This window comes from Vitis riparia, chromosome 15, assembly GCF_004353265.1.
Source record: "Vitis riparia cultivar Riparia Gloire de Montpellier isolate 1030 chromosome 15, EGFV_Vit.rip_1.0, whole genome shotgun sequence".
Classification (NCBI taxonomy): Eukaryota; Viridiplantae; Streptophyta; class Magnoliopsida; order Vitales; family Vitaceae; genus Vitis; species Vitis riparia.
In genome coordinates this window covers 14,673,585-14,694,136 of record NC_048445.1, presented here as the reverse complement: position 1 = coordinate 14,694,136, position 20,552 = coordinate 14,673,585, and positions in this window count along the sequence as shown.

Sequence of the window (20,552 nt, the reverse complement as noted above, 5' to 3'; positions counted from 1 at the left end):
GAATGAAAATAGAGGGAAAAAGGGGAAGGAGAGAAAAAAAATAAAGGAAAATAAAAAAAAAATGGTTTAAAGTTAAAAATAAATAAAATATAATAAATTCCTCACATGTTTTTTGAAATTTATTTCTCTTCTTTGCTCTCTTATATTAGGGATGAAGAATTTGAAAATGCATACAATTCTAACTAACTTTCATTATATTTGATTTTTCCTCATATTTCTATGGTAAACCTAAAAAGAGAATTTGTATTCCTTCCTACTTTTCTTCCTTTCCCTAGGACTTTTCATGATCCAAAGGGAGTCCAAGACTACAAGTATGAAGGCAACAAGCAGAATCCTAGAGAATTTTTTGATAGCTTGCTTACACATCATATTGCTTTGATTTTTTACATTAAAAAAAAAAACCTAAATACTTACATGAAATATTGAATTTTAGTAACTAAAAAAAACAAAACTAAAACATGAGAGAAAGTAGGTCAATGGAAAAACTAAAAAGGTAGATCAATGGAAAAACTAACCTATGTGGGCTGTTGCTATATCAAAGTGGTAGCCTTGATTTACTGCAATGGTGCGCTACTTGTGTGGAGACCTCTTGTGCTGTGAGTGGGCTCCAAATTTTTATTGTCGTGGTGATGGATGCCTTCTTCCACCTGCCTGCCCTCAAACGGTGTCAATCACCGCACCAAAAATCTGTTGAATCCTCCTTTGAAAGTCCCTAGAATGCCCCCATTCAAAATCACCAGCTTGTACATCCTCTAAAGGCTCCCCCACCCTGAAAACGTGTTCTCCATGTCCCTAAATATCCACTGAATGTGGTTAAAAAATACACCCTAAATTCCCCTGGAACCGTATGCAGAATCTCCTTGAGACGTGGCTTTAATATTTATCTTTCCAAAAAACATATTATCCATGTCCTAAAATATGAACTGTATATAGTTCAAAAACCAGACCAAATTCACTAGAACCACACTCAGAATCTCCCATCGACCAGCTTTCCAAAATCCTCCAATCTTCCTTGGCCAAATATCTCATTCCTAAATGAACTAAAAGTTCCAATGGGAGATTCTAGAAAAAGGTTTTGTGACAATCAAGTTGCCATAAGTATCGTTAAGAACCAAGTTTATCATGATCGACCAAAGCATGTGGAAATAAATTGTCATTTTATTAAGGAGAAGATAGAAGAAGGGACGATTTCATTGTTTTACACTCCAACAATTCTCCAAACAGCAGACATTCTTACCAAGGTGCTTTTTAGAACCAACTTTGAGGACTTGAGATCCAAGCTAGGAATGATCAACATTTATAATCCAGCTTGAGGGGAAGTGTGGAAATCCAGAAGGTATAGTTGTGCATACAGCTGTACCGCATACCTGTACCGCCATTTGTATGGCTAGTTGTTATGGCTGCTATACCGCATATAGTTGTTTCCTATTCTAATTTTATTTCCTAATTTTATGAAAGACTTTCTCCTAAAGTCAAGGATTAGATTTCCTTTTTAAGGCAAGATGACCTCAACTATTCATGTATAAATATTGATGCAATAATCAATTTGAATAGAGAGAAAAAAATAAAAAGAATTTTTTTTAAAAAAAAAATTCTCTCAAATTTCTTCATATATAATCAATCAATATCAATCAAGAATGACAAATAGAATCAATAATCACATATATTGGGCCCCCCTAAGGCCCATATTTATTTGCATGAATTAATTCCAAAAAATCCATTTTTCTAATAATCATGGAGGACAGATCATAGAAATATGGATGAATTCCATTATTTTCGAAATTGGAGAATGTATTTTTATGAAAATTGAGAAAGACAAAGAAATTATTTAAAAACCAAGATAAATAAGAAAATGCATGTCAGAAGAAAATTTGACAGCAAATAAATTTATTACAAACAGATTTTATTAATTTGAAGATGTCTAAGGATGAAATTTAAAATCTAGGAATATTTTAGTTGAAAATGGATTTGAAAATTTAATTCAAAATTATACATTCCTAAAGAAAGAAGCATCTGGAAGAGGAGAGTTTGCATGTGGGACCTCTCAACACAAGTGGCATGTGTGGGGCAAACGGATTTGGAGAGTTGTCTTTTGGCACCATTTTTCTTGTAGCTATCTTGCTGAGAAATCACTCTCTGAGATGTGGTACTGGAGTGGAACCCACAAGCCAATATCTAGTGCAGTCAATAACCAGCTTGAAAAAATTTAGAGTCACTTCCCACTTCATCTCCAGTAGAACCAACATGTAGGAAGTGATGGACATCCCAACAAAATGTGATAAGAACATGAATACCTTGGTCAAATTATATCTTATTTCTGAACCTGAATTGTGATGACCAGAGAACAATTGCTGTCTAGAACTCGGAGAGTTTCTCATCTGATGGAGCCAAACTGAAGACATCCTCCTCTATACATCCTTTTTCAGCCTTAAAGGTACCCCTCAATTTGCCATTGATCTGAATCGGTTGGACGATGATGAGGTCTTTTGCGTGAGCAGGATACGCCTTAGGAAAAGTCTCGTAGGTGAAGGAGCTTTTGTGTCCAAGGAAAAACCAAAACTCCACAACTGTGAGGGGTGCATTGGATAAACTTCTATTCCAGTACTTGTGGTGAACTGTGGTTGCACCAGTGTGGAATCCATAATGGAATATGCTGCATTAGAGTATGGACATCTTGTCTGTTTCGACATCTCAAGAGCCATAAGCTATGCTATCCCAGTCTCTGCTTCTCCAGCACCAAGGAACAAAAATTTGTGATCAGCCAAAGTACCACCAGATAACTTCAGTGCGGCAAGAAGCCCTGCAAGAACCACAAATGTTGTTCCTATCACCATTGCAGACTAGATGAGTTGTGTCGTATCTTGCAAGCAGCTCAAAAGCATTACGGTTTGCAGAATCTTCAAACTGTATAACTTTTTCTCCATAGTTCTGCTTGACAGCGGACATGAACTTATGCAGAAATTCAGAGTATTCCTTCCCAGGAAGAATGCCCAGCAAGTAAACAATTAAGAAACAGCCAGCTTCATGTTGAATAACCCTGTTATGATACTTCAGACTGAAAGTATGTCCAACTTTATCGAAAACCAAGCTGTAGGTTTCTTTCTATAGACCCAAGAGTTATATCCATCTTGTTAGAACCTGAAACTGAAATGTCCAGATTTTATGCCAAAGTAGATTCCAAGGTGCGCCAGGCTTTTCTGGTTTCTACGGAGTAACTCTGGTGCGGTTCATCAGAGCTCAAATTATCATACTCAAGCTGATGGCCAACTTTTTTATTTTTGGGAACTACTTCTGTGCTTGACAAAACTGCTTGATCTTCTTGAACTTGCTCACTTGTAGTGTTGCTTGAGAAACAAGCTTGATCTTCTAGGACTTTTGCATTTGGTACATTGCCTGAGATAGAAACTTCCATCTCTCCATTAGTTTTAGTCTCCTGCTTCGCTAGATATTCAACAACTAGACTAGGGTGGCCGCATTAGTTTGTTCAGAAGACATATTTACTGATGTGGCAGAAGGGGATAGAGTAAACTGCACACTTGGTGCTACAGGTTTTGCAGAACCAGTTCGTGACATACCTGGTACAACAACTAGATAGGTGGAAAATGATGTAGTTGGCAGGCCAGCACACTTGTAGTGTACATTAGGATGAGCTCCCACAAAATCCTTGTTTTGCATCTTCTTTTCAGCGATCCCCATCAGGATTTTCAAATGTGAGTAAAGGATGCTTTTGGAATATAATCTTTTACTTAATTTTCTGCCATAAACCAAGAAAAGTGTATTTTCACTGCTACTGTTTGCACTGCTGCCACTACTGAGAGAGACAACTTCTATACTCCTCCCACATCAACTCCATAAGATTCTTGCCCACATAACTGAAGTTTCTGAAAGTTCACGCTTGCTCAAATGAATTCGTTGGAAGGGAACTTTGAGTATACGTCCAGATGAATAACCACCCTGCATTCTTTGGAACCCCTTGGAAAACATTGCTCAAAGGATGGAATAGATTCAGAGTCAGTAGCCACAGGATCAGCTGTGTGCTTCCTTTTTAACCTGTACAAGATGGTTCACCATACGGTCGTCAAAATCCACTCCTCCAAGATGGGTGTCTCTAGCAGTGGCCTTCACTTCAAAATACATCAAGATGGGTGTCTTTTGAACCTTGCTGCTCAATAATTTGAATATTCCAGTCCCTAACTGATCGAGAATCAAAAAGTAAATTTGAGTTTGCTTCTGAAGCATGATTATCTGTAGGTAATCCAACATCTGAATTATCACTGCAAAATGCCTCATAATCATAAAGATCACTGCCAGCATAACCACTGCTTTCACTCAGTTTGCCACTGAGTGCACATTCAAGATCATCTTCAGCGTCGGGATCGACATCATTTTCTGCGTCATGGTAACCGTTGTCTCTCATGTCTATATTTTCATCATCTATTGAATCTTCACTCCCATTGTTTTCAATCTGAGAATCTGCTGGAATAGAGCACCTGTGTAGATTGTCATCATAAAAAATGTTCTCATGCTCCTCCAAAAGAGTAGTAATGATGGCTTGAGTATTATTAGAGCAGCAAGAAGCTGAGCAGGGATCACTATTCATGTCAAAGTCATCCTCCAGCTATGCTTTGTCAAGCACCAACTCTCAAAAGATTCCAATGCCTCTGAACCTCCAACAGATGTCTTTCATTTAGGGACATGCTTTTGTACTGAAATTTTGAACAAGCAATGCTAAGCATTAAATCCTTCTGAAAATGAGCCACTTGAGCTACCATCATCCACCTCTGCATGCGATATACTCGTCAAGGAGGATTCTAATAGGTCTCCAATAATCAATTCAAAGCTTAAGAAGGCAAGCAATTGCAGTGCCAATGGTCGTTCTTCCTCTCTGTTGTCCTTTGAGGGATCATCTTCATCACTAAGGCCTTTAGCTTCCTGATGTGGGCTGTTGGGAGGGGAATCAGACAAAAGGCCTGCAGGTCTTAGAGCTTCTTCAATCTTAGGATCAGTAGAAAGTTCATTAGTAGTTGGTTCTGATCTATTGGTAGATTCAGTAAGAAGCAAGGGATCTGATTCAATGGCTCTTCTAGATTTGCTGCTATCTGAACCTGATTCCCTGACTCTACTAGATTTGCTGCCAGCTGAATGATGAAATGGCTCCTGGGAACATAGATTCATGTGTACTAGCCTGCTGTTTGATCTATTGGCAACCTCTCTTTCAACGCGCTGCTAATTAAAATGGCACCTTCATCTTTCAGTTCACTTTCAGCCAAGTTTAACTTGGCAAGACACTGTTTTGTTGCAATACAGGCTGCTAAAGTAGAAGAAGCTTCAACTGTAATATCATTTCCAGTCATTTCCAAAACTTCAAGTGAAGGAGTAGACTTCTTGAGAGCATTGACAATAGCTTTTGGCCCTCTCATCTTCCAAGGTACTTGTTAAATGAAGGTGAGCATTAATGATTTTTTGAGCAAATGAGGCAATGTCTCTTCAACAATGTGATGATCTAGAGTCCTTTCTTCATCTGACTTAAACTCATATTCTCTAGAAAGAATCCACAATACAAACAAAGCTCCATATACCCACTGATCATGCAAGTTATGCTTTACCTAGTCCAAAAGCCTAGCCCGCTGCTCAACTTTTCCCATGATGAAACTGAATGAGGCCAAGACTTGGCCAAATCAAAGGAAAAGACAAATTGACGTTGACTGGGCAAAGGAGAAGAGATAACCTGTTCTGCATGGTTATAAGTTGAGAGACCATGACTTTTGTTAGAGATTTCTAAACCAGATGAAGTCCTTTCTCTCCACAGATCTCCCTTGTACAAGTTCCTCGAGCTTTAGACTTGCTTACATCATCTTCAGTCTGTGTCGAAGCATCAGTCGCTCCAGCGCTCTTATAAATCTTGTGCTCAGTCAAGCTTAGAGAGCCATCCCAAGAAGAGTCTTTCACAACTCTGGACCTTGGAATCTGTGTACACAGAGAGGGTACTTCCAGGAGCATCAGCAAAAGATACTGTCATTGCCAATGACTCCTCTGTAGAAGATGAGACTAGCATCCTACCCACAGAATCCATGAGAGGATCATTATCTGCTTCAGAACTACGAGAATCTCTTGTAATTGATTCATTTTGTTGTTCATCTCTAGAGAGACTGATGTCACTTTGTTCCTGGCTTACATTTAAAGTTTGGCATGCTAAAACCTTGTAGTTCTAAGATCCCACAGCATAATTTTTACATCATAGGATGTAGAAAGCAAATGAAACCATGATTTATCTTGCCACTTGCAAGTCAAAATCCATGAAGTGCATGATGAGAACTGAAAGATAGGAGTCAAAGTTCCCAGTTTGTGAGGATCCCATATCCTAAGAGTGGTGTCTGAGCCACCGGTAGCAATGAGAGTAGAACTTTCACCTTCAACATCAATGTAGTGGAGGACCTTCCCACAAAACAAGTTCTATGAATCCTCGCTCGCCTCAATTCCCCATTTTCTAACAAAATGGTCCAATGATGCTGAATAAATTGTTTCATCTTAAGGTCAAACCACAGATGATACACAGTGTGTATGCCCAACAATGGTAGATACAACATCTCCCTCTTCTGACATAAATGGAACCAAGGACCTTTGTTGCTCTAGGCTAAAGTTGACTTTCAACATATCTGTATATTTCTACTCAACAAAAAACTTGTTTTTCCTCTGTTGATCATTGATATTGAAGAATACCTGAAGTACCACCCAGAACTGGAAGAAGGGCAAACAGCAAGCCCACAGCACAGTCTTGTAGAATAAGAGTGCTAACTGTAGCCTGACCGTGAAGAGCACTAACACTATTTCTTTCCATCAAAAATCTCCAAAACCATTGTTGTTGAAGACATGGAGAGAAATGCACCAACAAGTACCCCCTCAGAAGGCTTTCCAAGACCATGATATGTGTGCCCAACAACCCCTTCACTTTCTTCAGGATGCATTCTTTGCTCATTCTTCAAGCTGCTGCAATTTTCAATGCTCAATCTTTGAGGCTGGGGAGGGGTTTGGGCAGGCATGTTGTAGTATGAAGTATATTGAAAGCTTGGAAGCACCCTTGGGTTCTGGATCCAAATTTCCCATGTCTCAGCCACTTGAGGCTTTGGCATGGACCATTTATGGGCAGCAAACAGGAGAGTGTCGGCACAAGAACTGTTCATTTTATAACTCTTCCTTGGATGGATAGTTTCGTTTTGCACAATCTCAATTTCCAAGGCATTCAACTCCCAATCCAAAACTTGACAGAGATCCTTGACAACACTTTCGTGAACCTTTTGCCACAAGTGAGCACAGAATATTTGAAGCAATGATATTTTATGGGTTACTTACTGTGGAATATGGAAATCCCGTATGATTTAGGGGGTGATTTGTAGGATATTGTGGTAGAAGATTGAGGCCCCAATTAGATATGATATTTAGGCTAAATGTTTGTTTTATTTTTATATTTCCATATTTTGCTCTCTATGTATATGTTAAATAGGGACCCAATTAAGTAAAATACACACGATTGAATATACAATTGTATTATTCTCAGTTTCTACATGGTATTAGAGCATAGATTGCTCTAAAACCCTAATCAATTCATGGCTGGCCAAAAAGGAGACAACCATGAGTCCAGTCAATCGGCAACCTAGGAAAGAGAGTCAGAGATAAACTCCTCCATGGGCTCGCCCAATGCATTCAACAACTCCCCACTCCATCTTGCCATTGAAAAATTGAACGGTAAGAATTGCAAAGAGTGGGCACAGGCAATCAAGCTTATTATTGACGGAAAGGGAAAGCTAGGGTTTCTTACCGGCGAGACTCGGCGACCACCTCCGACCGATGCAGTAGCATCCCAGAAATGGCAGTCCGAAAACTCCTTCATCACCTCATGCTCGATCAACTCCATGAAGCCAGCCATTGGCAAAACGTATATGTTCCTCCCGACGGCAAAGGATGTGTGGGATGCGATACGAGAAACATACTCCGATGCCAAGAATGCTTCCCAAATCTTCGAACTCAAGACACGGCTCTGGCAGATGAAGCAAGGAGATCAGGAAGTCACGGAATACTACACCGAGATGCTAGGTTTGTGGCAAGAGGTCGATCTCAGCTGCAAAGAGGAATGGGAGTGCACAGGTGACAGTGTGCGATTAAAGAAGAAGATGGAGAACGAAAGAGTCTTCGAGTTTCTAGCGGGGCTGAACCGCGAGCTTGACGACGTTAGGAGCAGAGTTTTCAATCGTTGGTCGCTGCCCTCCATCCGAGAGGTCATCTCTGAGGTGCGACAAGAGGAGAGCAGAAGGAAAGTGATGTTGCGGGAACATCTCACTTCTGGGCCCGAGGCTTCAGCACTTGTAACTCGTGGGCCTCACGCTAGATCTAGCCCAAGATAGTCTAAGAGGACTTATTGTGAGCATTGTAAGAAAACGAGCCACACTAAAGCCACTTGTTGGACTTTACATGGCAAGCCCACAGATTGGAAGCCCAGACAGCCCAATAAAGCCTATAATCATCAGGCCTCCACCAAAACCCAGGCAGACAAAACACCCACAAAAAATCATCAGTCAGGTTCTAGTGTGGGGTTTAATTCCGACCAGCTTGCGAAATTATATGAGCTTTTTTCTAATTTCCAAGCCTCTGGTCAGTGTTCTACTACTCTGTCCTCTGGATCTTTAGCCCACAAAGGTACCTTTCTGACAGCACTTAGTACCACGTCTCATACTACTCCCTAAATTATTGACTCTGGTGCATTTGATCATATGACTAATGATCATCATTTATTTTCTACATACTCTCCTTGTGTTGGTAATTTAAAAGTAAAAATTGCAAATGGTACTTTATCCCCAATTGCTGGCAAAGGGAGTATTCGTATTTATGAGTCTATTACTCTCAACCCTGTCCTACATGTTCCTAATTTATTTTGCAATTTGCTATCTAATAGTTAGTTAACCAAACAGTCTAATTGCTTAGCTAAATTTCTACCCTCTCATTGCGTTGTTTAGGACCTATCATCGGGGAAGATGATTGACAGTGCTAAGGAACGTGAGGGGCTATATTACTTCGACGAAGCTAATGTGCGTGGACAGTGTCTCCTACTGTTTGTAATTCTGCATCTAGTCCTAAGGAAAGTGGACTTTTGTTATGGCAAAATTACTGACAGTATAACCAAACTAGAGAAAAGTGTAATAAACAATGGAACATTATCACAAGAAAACAAAGAAATCAGCATATTGAAAATTAATTTTCCTAGTACACACATACATTCGATATATAACACCTAAACATATAAGAGAAAAATGAAGAACAGTGAGAAATTTGAGAGAATAAGGAATACGGAGGAAACTTACCCAACAACTATTTCCAAATAAACTTCTCTTGTCCCCGGCAAACCTGAAAAATTCCACCCTTACGCTTATGGAAGATAGGGAAACAAGTGGAGCGCAAATGTAAAAACGAGAATAAGAAAATTACCTCTTAAGGCACAATGTTGTGAACGGACATCAAAGTATTTTCAAACGAAACTAAATAAATGAGCAATAGACAACGAAACAACAAGATCACAAGAAAACAAAAAATCAACAAAATGAAAAATAATTTTGCTAGTACACGCATACATTTACCACATAACACGCAAACATACAAGAGAAAAATGAAGAACAGTGAGAAATTTGAGAGAATAGGGAATACGGAAGAAACTTACCCAACAACTATTTCCAAATAAACTTCTCTTGTTCCCGGCAAACCTGAAAAATTACACCCTTGCGCTTATGGAAGATAAGGAAACGAGTAAGAGAAAAAACGAGTATAAGAAAATTACCTATTAAGGCACCATGTTGTTGAACGGACATCAAAGTATTTTCAAACAAAAATAAATAAATGATTAATACACAACAAAACAACCAGATCACAAGAAAACAAAGAAATCAACATAATGAAAAATAATTTTGCTAATACACACATCCATTTACCACATAACACACAAACATACAAGAAAAAAATGAAGAACAGTGAGAAATTTGAGAGAATAGGGAATACGGAAGAAACTTACCCAACAACTATTTCCAAATAAACTTCTCTTCTTCCCGGCAAACTTAAAAAATTTCACCCTTAAGCTTATGGAAGATAGGAAAACAAGTAGAAAGCAATTAAAAAACGAGAATAAGAAAATTACCTATTAAGGCACCATGTTGTTGAACGGACATCAAAGTATTTTCAAATGAAAATAAATAAATGAGTAATACATAACGAAACAACCAGACCACAAGAAAACAAAGAAATCAACATAATGAAAAAAAAAATTTGCTAGTACACGCATACATTTACCACATAACATGTAAACATACAAGAGAAAAATGAAGAACAGTGAGAACTTTGAGAGAATAGGGAATACAGAAGATACTTACCCCACAATTATTTCCAAATAAACTTCTTTTGTTCCTAGCAAACCTGAAAAATTCCACCCTTGAGCTTATGGAAGATAGGAAAACGAGTAAGAGCAATTGTAAAAACGAGAATAAGAAAATTACCTATTACGGCACCATGTTGTTGAACGGACATCAAAGTATTTTCAAACGAAAATAAATAAATGAGTAATACACAACGAAACAACAAGATCACAAGAAAACAAAGAAATCAACATAATGAAAAATAATTTTGCTAGTACACACATACATTTACCACATAACACGCAAACATACAAGAGAAAAATGAAGAACGGTGAGAAATTTGAGAGAATAGGGAATACGGAAGAAACTTACCCAACAACTATTTCCAAATAAACTTCTCTTGTCCCCGGCAAACCTAAAAAATTCCACCCTTGCGCTTATGGAAGATAGGGAAACCAGTAGAGAGCAAATGTAAAAACGAGAATAAGAAAATTACCTCTTAAGGCACAATGTCGTTGATTGGAAATCAACATATTTTCACACGAAACTAAAGAAATGTGTAATAGACAATGACAGATCAACATCAGAAGAAAACAAAGAAATCAAAAGATTGAAAATTAATTTTGCTCGTACACACATACATTCGACATATACCAGTCAAACATGCAAGAGAAAATTGAAGAACAACGAGAAATTTGAAAGAATGGGGAATACGAAGGAAACTTACCCAAGACAAATTTCCAAATAAACTTCTCTTGTCCCCGGTAAACCTGAAAATTCCACTCTTACGCCTATAGAAGGTAGGGAAAAGTGCAGAGATCAAATGTAAAAACGCGAATAAGAAAATTACCACTAAAGGCACAATGTCATTAAAACCAAATCAAATTATTCTTATACGAAACGAAAGAAATGAGCATTAGAAAACGCAACATGAAGTTCTGAAACAAACAAATAAATCAAGGGATTGAAAATTAATTCTCTAATACATAAATGCAGTCAACAAACAACACCCAAAGATAAAAGAGAAGAATGAACCATTAAAGGCACAATGTCATTAAAACCAAATCAAATTATTCTTGTAAGAAACGAAAGAAACGAGTATTAGAAAACGCAACATGAAGCTCCGAAACAAAAAAATAAATCAAAGGATTGAAAATTATATCTCTAATACATAAATGCATTCTACAAACAATACCCAGAGATAAAATAGAAGAATGAACAACAGTGCGAAATGGAGGATAATAGGGAATACGAAATAAACATAGTACAGAAGTATCTCCGACGAATCTTCTCTTGTCTCCGGGAAACCTGAAAAATTCCACCCTTACGCTTATCAACAGTAGCGAAAGGAGTAGAGATCAAATGTAAAAAGGAGAAGAAGAAAATTACCTCTTAAACCACAATGTCATTGATTGGAAATCAACTTATTTTCACAGGAAACTAAAGAAATGTGTAATAGACAACGGAATATCAACATCAGAAGAAAACAAAGAAATCAACAGATTGAAAATTAATTTTGGTAGTACACACATACATTCGACATATAACACCCAAACATGCAAAAGAAAATTGAAGAACAGCGAGAAATTTCAAAGAATAGGCAATACGAAGGAAACTTACCAAAGACCAATTTCCAAATAATCTTCTCCTGTCCTCGGGAAACCTGAAAAATTCCACCCTTACGCATATCAACAGTAGCGAAAGGAGTAGAGATCAAATGTAAAAAGGAGAAGAAGAAAATTACCTCTTAAGGCACAATGTCGTTGATTGGAAATCAACTTATTTTCACACGAAACTAAAGAAATGTGTAATAGACAACGGCATATCAACATCAGAAGAAAACAAAGAAATCAAAAGATTGAAAATTAATTTTGCTCGTACACACATACATTCGACATATACCACCCAAACATGCAAGAGAAAATTGAAGAACAACGAGAAATTTGAAAGAATGGGGAATACGAAGGAAACTTACCCAAGACAAATTTCCAAATAAACTTCTCTTGTCCCCGGTAAACCAGAAAATTTCACTCTTACGCTTATAGAAGGTAGGGAAAAGCGCAGAGATCAAATGTAAAAACGTGTATAAGAAAATTACCACTAAAGGAACAATGTCATTAAAACCAAATCAAATTATTCTTATACTAAACGAAAGAAATGAGCATTAGAAAATGCAACATGAAGTTCTGAAACAAACAAATAAATCAAGGGATTGAAAATTAATTCTCTAATACATAAATGCAGTTAGCAAACAACACCCAAAGATAAAAGAGAAGAATGAACCACTAAAGGCACAATGTCATTAAAACAAAATCAAATTATTCTTGTAAGAAACGAAAGAAACGAGCATTAGAAAACGCAACATGAACTCCGAAACAAAAAAATAAATCAAAGGATTGAAAATTATGTCTCTAATACATAAATGCATTCTACAACCAACACCGAGAGATAAAATAGAAGAATGAACAACAGTGCGAAATGGAGGATAATAGGGAATATGAAATAAACATAGTACAGAAGTATCTCCGACGAATCTTCTCTTGTCCCCGGGAAACCTGAAAAATTCCACCCTTACGCTTATCAAGAGTAGGGAAAGGAGTAGAGATCAAAAGTAAAAGGAGAAGAAAAAAATTACCTCTTAAACCACAATGTCGTTGATTGGAAATCAACTTATTTTCACAGGAAACTAAAGAAATGTGTCACAAACAACGAAATATCAGCATCAGAAGAAAACAAAGAAATCAACAGATTGAAAATTAATTTTGGTAGTACACACATACATTCGACATATAACACCCAAACATGCAAGAGAAAATCGAAGAACAGCGAGAAATTTCAAAGAATAGGCAATACGAAGGAAACTTACCAAAGACCAATTTCCAAATAAACTTCTCTTGTCCCCGGGAAACCTGAAAAATTCCACCCTTACGCTTATTAACAGTAGGGAAAGGAGTAGAGATCAAATGTAAAAAGGAGAAGAAGAAAATTACCTCTTAAGCCACAATGTCGTTGATTGGAAATCAACTTATTTTCACAGGAAACGAAATAAATGTGTAATACACAACGGAATATCAACATCAGAAGAAAACAAAGAAATCAATAGATTGAAAATTAATTTTGCTTGTACACACATACATTCGACATATAACACCTAAATATGCAAGAGAAAATTGAAGAACAGTGAGAAATTTCAAAGAATAGGGAATACGAAGGAAACTTACCCAAGACCACCTACAAAATAAACTTCTCTTGTCCCCGGGAAACCTGAAAAATTCAACCCTTAAGCTTATCAACAGTAGGGAAAGGAGTAAATCAAAGCATTGAAAATTATGTCTCTAATACATAAGTGCATTCTACAAACAACACCCAGAGATAAAATAGAAGAATGAACAAAAGTGCGAAATGGAGGATAATAGGGAATATGAAATAAACATACTACAGAAGTATCTCCGACGAATCTTCTCTTGTCCCCGGGAAACCTGAAAAATTCCACCTTTACGCTTATCAACAGTAGGGAAAGGAGAAGAAGAAAATTACCTCTTAAAGACACAATGTCGTTGATTGGAAATCAACTTATTTTCACACGAAACCAAAGAAATGTGTAATAGACAACGGAATATCAACATCAGAAGAAAACAAAGAAATAACCAGATTGAAAATTAATTTTGGCAGTACACACATACATTCGACATATAACACCCAAACATGCAAGAGAAAATTGAAGAACAGCGAGAAATTTCAAAGAATAGGCAGTACGAAGGAAACTTACCCAAGACTAATTTCCAAATAAACTTCTCTTGTCCCTGGGAAACCTGAAAAATTCCACCCTAGGCTTATCAACAGTAGGGAAAGGAGTAGAGATCAAATGTAAAAAGGAGAAGAAGAAAATGACCTCTTAAGACACAATGTCGTTGATTGGAAATCAACTTATTTTCACAGGAAACTAAAGAAATGTGTAATAGACAACGGAATATCAACATCAGAAGAAAACAAAGAAATCAATAGATTGAAAATTAATTTTGGTAGTACATACATACATTCGACATATAACACCCAAACATGCAAGAGAAAATTGAAGAACAGCGAGAAATTTCAAAGAATAGGCAATACGAAGGAAACTTACTCAAGACAAATTTCCAAATAAACTTCCCTTGTCCCCGAGAAACCTAAAAAAATCCACCATTACGCTTATCAACAGTAGGGAAAGGAGTACAGATCAAATGTAAAAAGGAGAAGAAGAAAATTACCTCTTAAGCCACAATGTCGTTGATTGGAAATCAACTTATATTCACAGGAAATTAAAGAAATGTGTAATAGAGAACGGAATATCAACATCAAAAGAAAACAAAGAAATCAACAGATTGAAAATTAATTTTGCTCGTACACACATACATTCGACATATAACACCGAAATATGCAAGAGAAAATTGAAGAACAGCGAGAAATTTCAAAGAATAGGGATTACGAAGGAAACTTACCCAAGACCAATTACCAAATAAACTTCTCTTGTCCCCGAGAAACCTGAAAAATTCAACCCTTAAGCTTATCAACAATAGAGAAAGGAGTAGAGATCAAATATAAAAACGAGAAGAAGAAAATTACCTCTTAAGCCACAATGTCGTTGATTGGAAATCAACTTATCTTCACACGAAACTAAAGAAATGTGTAACAGACAACGGAATATCAACATCAGAACAAAACAAAAAAATCAACAGATTGAAAATTAATTTTGCTCGTACACACATACATTCGACATATAACACCCAAAAATGTAAAAGAAAATTGAAGAACAGCTAGAAATTCGAAAGAATAGGGAATACGAAGGAAACTTACCCAAGACCAATTTCAAATCAAACTTCTCTTGTCCCCGGTAAACCTAAAAATTCCACTCTTACGCTCATAGATGGTAGGGAAAAACGCAGAGATCAAATGTAACAACGAGAATAAGAAAATTACCACTAAAGGCACAATGTCATTAAAACCAAATCAAATTATTCTTGTACGAAATGAAAGAAACGAGCATTAGAAAACGCAACATGAAGCTTCGAAACAAAAAAATAAATCAAAGGATTGAAAATTATGTCTCTAATACATATGCATTCTACAAACAACACCCAGAGATAAAATAGAAGAATGAACAACAGTGCGAAATGGAGGATAATAGGGAATACGAAATAAACATACTACAGAAGTATCTCCGACGAATCTTCTCTTGTCCTTGGGAAACCTTAAAAATTCCACCCTTACACTTATCAACAGTAGGGAAAGGAGTAGAGATCAAATGTAAAAAGGAGAAGAAGAAAATTACCTCTTAAGCCACAATGTCGTTGATTGGAAATCAACTTATTTTGTAAGGAAACTAAAGAAATGTGTAATAGACAACGGAATATCAACATCAGAAGAAAACAAAGAAATCAACGCATTGAAAAATAATTTTGCTCCTACACATATACATTCGACATATAATACCCAAACATGCAAGCGAAAATCAAAGAACAGAGAGAAATTTGAAAGAATACGAAATACGAAGGAAACTTACACAAGACCAATTTCCAAATAAGCTTTTCTAGTCCCCGGTAAACCTGAAAATTCCACTCTTACGCTCATAGAAGGTAGGGAAAAGCGCAGAGATCAAATGTAAAAAGGAAAATAAGAAAATTAACACTAAAGGCACAATGTCATTAAAACAAAATGAAATTATTCTTGTGAGAAACGAAAGAAACGAGCATTAGAAAACACAACATGAAGCTCCGAAACAAAAAAAAAAAAAAATCAAAGGATTGAAAATTATGTCTCCAATACATAAGTGCATTCTACAAACAACACCCAGAGATAAAATAGAAGAATTAAAAAAATGCGAAATGGATGATAATACAGAATACAAAAATAAACATAGTACAAAAGTATCTCCGACGAATCTTCTCTTGTCCCCGGGAAACCTGAAAAGTTCCACCCTTACGCTTATCAACAGTAGGGAAAGGAGTAGATATCAAATGTAAAAAGGAGAAGAAGAAAATTACCTCTCAAGCCAGAATGTCGTTGATTGGAAATAAACTTATTTTGTAAGGAAACTAAAGAAATGTGTAAGAGACAACGGAATATCAACATCAGAAGAAAACAAAGAAATCAACACATTGAAAATTAATTTTGCTCGTACACACATACATTCGACATATAATACCCAAACATGCAAGAAAAAATCGAAGAACAGAGAGAAATCTGAAAGAATAGGGAATACGAAGGTAACTTACCCAAGACCAATTTCCAAATAAGCTTCTCTAGTCCCCGGTAAACCTGAAAATTCCACTCTTACGCTCATAGAAGGTAGGGAAAAGCGCAGAGATCAAATGTAAAAGGAGAATAAGAAAATTACCACTAAAGGCACAATGTCATTAAAACAAAATCAAATTATTCTTGTAAGAAACGAAAGAAACGAGCATTAAAAAACGCAACATGAAGCTCCGAAACAAAAAAAAAAAATCAAAGGATTGAAAATTATGTCTCTAATACATAAGTGCATTCTACAAACAACACCCAGAGATAAAATAGAAGAATTAAAAAAATGCGAAATGGATGATAATACAAAATACGAAATAAACATACTACAGAAGTATCTCCGATGAATCTTCTCTTGTCCCCGGGAAACCTGAAAAGTTCCACCCTTACGCTTATCAACAGTAGGGAAAGGAGTAGAGATCAAATGTAAAAAGGAGAAGAAGAAAATTACCTCTTAAGCCACAATGTCGTTGATTGGAAATCAACTTATTTTGTAAGGAAACTAAAGAAATGTGTAATAGACAACGGAATATCAACATCAGAAGAAAACAAAGAAATCAACGCATTGAAAAATAATTTTGCTCCTACACATATACATTCGACATATAATACCCAAACATGCAAGCGAAAATCAAAGAACAGAGAGAAATTTGAAAGAATACGGAATACGAAGGAAACTTACACAAGACCAATTTCCAAATAAGCTTTTCTAGTCCCCGGTAAACCTGAAAATTCCACTCTTACGCTCATAGAAGGTAGGGAAAAGCGCAGAGATCAAATGTAAAAAGGAAAATAAGAAAATTAACACTAAAGACACAATGTCATTAAAACAAAATGAAATTATTCTTGTAAGAAACGAAAGAAACGAGCATTAGAAAACGCAACATGAAGCTCCGAAACAAAAAAAAAAAAATCAAAGGATTGAAAATTATGTCTCCAATACATAAGTGCATTCTACAAACAACACCCAGAGATAAAATAGAAGAATTAAAAAAATGCGAAATGGATGATAATACAGAATACAAAAATAAACATAGTACAAAAGTATCTCCGACGAATCTTCTCTTGTCCCCGGGAAACCTGAAAAGTTCCACCCTTACGCTTATCAACAGTAGGGAAAGGAGTAGATATCAAATGTAAAAAGGAGAAGAAGAAAATTACCTCTCAAGCCAGAATGTTGTTGATTGGAAATAAACTTATTTTGTCAGGAAACTAAAGAAATGTGTAAGAGACAACGGAATATCAACATCAGAAGAAAACAAAGAAAGCAACACATTGAAAATTAATTTTGCTCGTACACACATACATTCGACATATAATACCCAAACATGCAAGCGAAAATCAAAGAACAGAGAGAAATCTGAAAGAATACGGAATACGAAGGAAACTTACACAAGACCAATTTCCAAATAAGCTTTTCTAGTCCCTGTAAACCTGAAAATTCCACTCTTACGCTCATAGAAGGTAGGGAAAAGCGCAGAGATCAAATGTAAAAAGGAAAATAAGAAAATTAACACTAAAGACACAATGTCATTAAAACAAAATGAAATTATTCTTGTAAGAAACGAAAGAAACGAGCATTAAAAAACGCAACATGAAGCTCCGAAACAAAAAAAAAAAATCAAAGGATTGAAAATTATGTCTCTAATACATAAGTGCATTCTACAAACAACACCCAGAGATAAAATAGAAGAATTAAAAAAATGCGAAATGGATGATAATACAGAATACGAAATAAACATACTACAGAAGTATCTCCGATGAATCTTCTCTTGTCCCCGGGAAACCTGAAAAGTTCCACCCTTACGCTTATCAACAGTAGGGAAAGGATTAGATATCAAATGTAAAAAGGAGAAGAAGAAAATTACCTCTCAAGCCAGAATGTTGTTGATTGGAAATAAACTTATTTTGTCAGGAAACTAAAGAAATGTGTAAGAGACAACGGAATATCAACATCAGAAGAAAACAAAGAAATCAACACATTGAAAATTAATTTTGCTCGTACACACATACATTCGACATATAATACCCAAACATGCAAGAGAAAATCGAAGAACAGAGAGAAATCTGAAAGAATAGAGAATACGAAGGAAACTTACCCAAGACCAATTTCCAAATAAGCTTCTCTAGTCCCCGGTAAACCTGAAAATTCCAGTCTTACGCTCATAGAAGGTAGGGAAAAGGGCAAAGATCAAATGTAAAAAGGAGAATAAGAAAATTACCACTAAAGGCACAATGTCATTAAAACAAAATCAAATTATTCTTGTAAGAAACGAAAGAAACTAGCATTAAAAAACGCAACATGAAGCTCCGAAACAAAAAAAAAAATCAAAGGATTGAAAATTATGTCTCTAATACATAAGTGCATTCTACAAACAACACCCAGAGATAAAATAGAAGAATTAAAAAAATGCGAAATGGATGATAATACAGAATACGAAATAAACATACTACAGAAGTATCTCCGATGAATCTTCTCTTGTCCCCGGGAAACCTGAAAAGTTCCACCCTTACGCTTATCAACAGTAGGGAAAGGATTAGATATCAAATGTAAAAAGGAGAAGAAGAAAATTACCTCTCAAGCCAGAATGTTGTTGATTGGAAATAAACTTATTTTGTCAGGAAACTAAAGAAATGTGTAAGAGACAACGGAATATCAACATCAGAAGAAAACAAAGAAAGCAACACATTGAAAATTAATTTTGCTCGTACACACATACATTTGACATATAATACCCAAACATGCAAGAGAAAATCGAAGAACAGAGAGAAATCTGAAAGAATAGGGAATACGAAGGAAACTTACCCAAGACCAATTTCCAAATAAGCTTCTCTAGTCCCCGGTAAACCTGAAAATTCCAGTCTTACGCTCATAGAAGGTAGGGAAAAGGGCAAAGATCAAATGTAAAAAGGAGAATAAGAAAATTACCACTAAAGGCACAATGTCATTAAAACAAAATCAAATTATTCTTGTAAGAAACGAAAGAAACGAGCATTAAAAAACGCAACATGAAGCTCCGAAACAAAAAAAAAAAATCAAAGGATTGAAAATTATGTCTCTAATACATAAGTGCATTCTACAAACAACACTCAGAGATAAAATAGAAGAATTAAAAAAATGCGAAATGGATGATAATACAGAATACGAAATAAACATACTACAGAAGTATCTCCGATGAATCTTCTCTTGTCCCCGGAAAACCTGAAAAGTTCCACCCTTACGCTTATCAACAGTAGGGAAAGGATTAGATATCAAATGTAAAAAGGAGAAGAAGAAAATTACCTCTCAAGCCAGAATGTTGTTGATTGGAAATAAACTTATTTTGTCAGGAAACTAAAGAAATGTGTAAGAGACAACGGAATATCAACATCAGAAGAAAACAAAGAAAGCAACACATTGAAAATTAATTTTGCTCGTACACACATACATTCGACATATAATACCCAAACATGCAAGAGAAAATCGAAGAACAGAGAGAAATCTGAAAGAATAGGGAATACGAAGGAAACTTACCCAAGACCAATTTCCAAATAAGCTTCTCTAGTCCCCGGTAAACCTGAAAATTCCAGTCTTACGCTCATAGAAGGTAGGGAAAAGGGCAAAGATCAAATGTAAAAAGGAGAATAAGAAAATTACCACTAAAGGCACAATGCCATTAAAACTGTGGAAATATGGGATTATGATTTGTAATTAAGTGCCAAGATTAGAAGGATTGTGTTAGGATACTTTCTATTTTATGGATGAGAGAATCTCTCCTAATTAGTTATTGTTTCCTTAGAGATAGTGATTGTGCATATTATATGGCTTAGATTAGGAATCCCACTTGTATATATATAGGTCGTTTGTATTCAGTTTTGACACAGAAAAAAAGAAGAATATTTTCT